Source organism: Lemur catta, chromosome 8 (assembly GCF_020740605.2).
Source record: "Lemur catta isolate mLemCat1 chromosome 8, mLemCat1.pri, whole genome shotgun sequence".
Classification (NCBI taxonomy): domain Eukaryota; kingdom Metazoa; phylum Chordata; class Mammalia; order Primates; family Lemuridae; genus Lemur; species Lemur catta.
The window spans coordinates 64,959,265-64,963,325 of NC_059135.1; the positions used below are offsets into that span (position 1 = coordinate 64,959,265).

A 4,061-nucleotide genomic window follows, 5' to 3' on the forward strand; every position below is an offset into this window, starting at 1 on the left:
AATGGGCTTAAAATATTCAGTAAACCATGCTATAAACAGAAGTCCTGTCATCCATGCTTTGTTACTCCATTTATAGAGCACAGGCAGAGTAGATTTAGCACAACTCTTAAGGGCCCTAGGATTTTCAGAATGCTAAATGAGTATTGGCTTCAACTTAAAGCTACTAGCTGCAATAGCCAACCTGTCTTTTGAAGCTTTGAAACCAGGCATTGACTTCTCTCTAGCTATGAAAGGCCTAATGGCATCTTCTTCCAATATAAGGCTGTTCTGTCTACATTGAAAATTTGTAGCCACCTTCATTAATGCTCTTATCTAGGTCTTCTGAATAACTTGCTGCAGCTTCTACATCAATATTTGCTGCTTCACCTTGGATTTTTACGTTATGGAGATGGCTTCTTTCCCCATGAACCAACCTCTGCTAGCTTCAAACTTTTCCTCTGCAGCTTCCTCATCTCAGTTAGCTTTCATATAATTGAAGAGAGTTAGGGCCTTGCTCTGGATTAGGCTTTGGTTTAAGGGAATACTGTGGGTGGTTTGATCTTCTAACCAGACCATTAAAACTTTCTCCATTTTAGCAAGAGGCTTGTTTCACTTTCTTATGATTCATGGGTTCACTGAAGCAGCACTTTTCATTTCCTTCAAGAACTTTTCCTTTGCATTCACAGCTTAGCTAACTGTTTGGCATAAGAGGTTTAGGTTCCAGCCTGTCTTGGGTTAATCATTTCTAGCTTTTGACTTAAGGTGAGAGATGTGTGACTCTTCCTTTCACTTGAACACTTAGAGGCCGTGTAGGGTTATTAATTGGCCTAATTTCAATATTATTGTGGCCTAAATTCAATATTATTCATATTCTCAGGGAATAGGGAGGCCTGAAAAGAATGAGACAGATGGGGGAATGGCTGGTCAGTGGAGCAGTTAGAACTCACGCAGCACTTATTAAGTTTGCTGTCCTCTATGGATGCAGTTCGTGGCACCCCCAAGACAATTATAATAGTAACCTCAGAGATTGCTGATCACAGGTCATCCTAAGATATAATAATGATGAAAAAGTTTGAAATATTGTAGGAATTAACAAAATGTAACAGAGACAGGAAGTGAGCACATGCTGTTGGAAAAATGGAACCAATAGACTTGCTCTATGCAGGGTTGCTAAAAATCTTCAGTTTGCAAAAAAAACATAGTATCTTTGAAGTGCAATAAAGTAAAGCATAATAAAATGAGGTATGCCTGTATTGCTCGTTTGGAGACTTTGTACAAATGGAATCACACAGTATGAATATACTGTTGGTCCTCCCCATCTGCACATTCTGCATCCATGGGTTCAACCAACTGTGGATCAAAAATATTCTACACAGGAGGCTGAGGTGGGAGGATTGCTTGAACCCAGGAGTTGAGACCAGCCTGGATAACATAGCGAAACTCTCATCTCTATTAAAAAAAAAAAAAAAAGAAGAAGAAGAAAAAAGCATTGGGTGATAGAATCTATAAATCCTCAACTTGAGTATAGAATGTTTTCCAAGTGGATTCTTCATGTACATTCTCACTAGCAGTTTAGAAGAACTGCTTTTGCTCCATGTCTGAAATAAGGATTCTTCATTCTCAGATAATGTATGAAAAAGGCTTTTTAAAAAAACAAAAAAATAATGATGGTAGAATTAACAGATTACTCTTTTTACATGAGCAAATAAAGATCTAGCAGTTCCATTTATGAACTTCTAAGTTTTTCCCTTACCATGATATCTAAATGCTGGAAGCCATTGTCCCACAGTCATGATATAATTTTTTCCTTCTTTTTTTTTTTCATTTAATATCAAAAACCACTTAATGTATGTAGTAGCCAGTCTCCAAAATGGCCCCCAATCAACCTCTTCTCTTAGTATTCATGCCTTTGTGTAGACTATACCCACACTGGATATGGGTTGGTTTTGTGACAAATAGAAGTGTCAGTGGATGAATTTCCAAACCAGTTCATGAAAGACATTGTGACTTTAGCCTTGGTCTTTTGGATTAATCACTGGGAGGAGTCAGCCATGTTGTGAGGGTGCCCAAGCAGCCCTGTGAACAAGCAACATGGAAAAGAACCAACTTACCAATACCAGCTTGCTAACAAAGTGAGTAAGCCACTTGGACGCAGAACTCTCAGTCTCAGTCAAGCCTTCAAGATGATTTCTGTGCCCAAGTTTTCAGGTTTTTCAGCTAAGACCTCAGAAATTATACAGCAGAGACAAGCCATCCCCCTGTTCCCTAATTCCTAACTCACAGAAACCATAAGATAATATACCATTATTTGTGTTTTAAGCCACCAAGTTTTGGGATGATTTGCTACACAGCAAGAGATAACTGATGTAACACATGGGACCACTTAGGAAGTATCCTGGCCAAAAATTTGAATTTTTGAATGAATTCACAGGGCATAATAAAGATCTAGTCAGTTCCATTTAGGCCCTAATTTTTTCCTGAATCCAATTATGCCTCTAGATTTAATTACAAGTTTAACAGTAGAGGTGACAGAGGAACATGTTAAATAAACATGCCACAGGGATGTAATCAACAAAATCTGGAATGTAGGAAATTCTACAGCACAAATGTCACAATTTCTTCAACTAATAAATTGAAGGAAAAAAAGATGAGGAGGAAAACCTATGAATTAAAAGAGATTTAAAAAGTATGCTAGGTGGCATCATTCCCAATCATGGCTGCCCTCTCCCGTGGGAGAACTATACTTCCCTTCTCTCCACTGACATCAGCTTTGGCCATGTAATTTGCTGTGACCAGTGAAATGTGAGCAGATGTGATGGCTGCTCATTCTGAACAGAAGCTTTAAAAGTCATTGTGTGTTTTAACCATTCCTCATTTCCATCTGCCAGGAAGTGGGCATCTCCCAAACAGGGACCATTTCTTTCGCCTGTGGCCAGAAGTGAAGAGGATGTGGAGCTGACTCACAATGGAAACTCACGTGAGCAGGAAATAAAAACATGTTGCTCTGATTCCGGAGTCGTCTGATTCTTACAAGTCATGTTTCAAATACAACAACAACAAAAAAAACCATAGGATACTGACTTTGTGAGACCACTGGAGAAATGTGAATATGTACTGGATATTTAATGATAATGAAGAAATTGCTACTTAATTTTTTAGGTGTGTTGATGGTGTTGCAGTTATGTTTAAAAATGAAAAAGAGTTCTTATATTCTGGATATACGTTACACAGGAAAGGGAGAGAGAGCTGAAACCAGATTGGCCGTGAGTTGGTAATTGTGGAGCTGGGTGGTAGTGTCATGCCAGTTTATCATATGATTCTCTCTACTTCTGTTGATGTTTGGAAATTTCAGTAATAAAAAGTTTAAAAAATGGTTTCTTGAGTCCCAGAGTTGTCCCTCGACTTTCAAAGGGGTACAGAAAATACAGGGGCTGGGAGGATGGAGCTGACCAATGATGTTTAGTGAGTGTGAGTACATAAAGGAAGTGTGTGGGTCAGGCCTCAGGAAGAAAACATTGAAATTGGTTATTTTCAGGGAGAAAGATATTTCCTTGGTAGTGGTTATATCAGGTCTGAAAAACATCAGGGAAAGTTCAGAGCAGGGGAGAGGTGTAGGGCACTGAGAAGGTCTCAGCCTCCATCTCAAGTGTGAAATGGGAAGGGGGTGGCTTAAGTAGAATCCTCTGCCTATTGGCTAAAAACAAATGTAGTTAGTATCTGTTCTTATCAGTTAAAGCATCTAATGTGTTTTCTATCTGGGTACAGGGCACTCAATTAATATTTGCAATTGGGAGATGGATTGGAAGTTTGCTCCATGCACTCCATGCCTCAGCATAGAATTGCAATGTTTTCAGGAATGGTGCATTCCTTTTGAGTTAATGATAGATTGTTTTCTGTTGTTTCCCTTGTCTCCTACAAAGTGCTCTAATTCACTCTTAATGAGGCTCCAGACTGTATTTCCACCATTTGCACTGCAAGGTTAGAGTTTCCTGTAAGTGAAGGAGGCAAAGTAGCACGGCTTGAGCCATCCTGTCAGCAGCACATCCAAGAGAGATCACTTGGGTGGGGGGCAGGGGGGAGCC

At 39.4% G+C, this 4,061-nt stretch overlaps 1 non-coding gene across 1 annotated transcript; it reads left to right on the plus strand.

The window, feature by feature from the left end:
- The first annotated feature begins 3,656 nt into the window (after positions 1 to 3,656).
- LOC123644287 lies at positions 3,657 to 3,849 on the plus strand. Its single transcript, XR_006737098.1, has one exon. It is a non-coding gene; the product is annotated as a U2 spliceosomal RNA (small nuclear RNA).
- Positions 3,850 to 4,061: the final 212 nt, after the last annotated feature.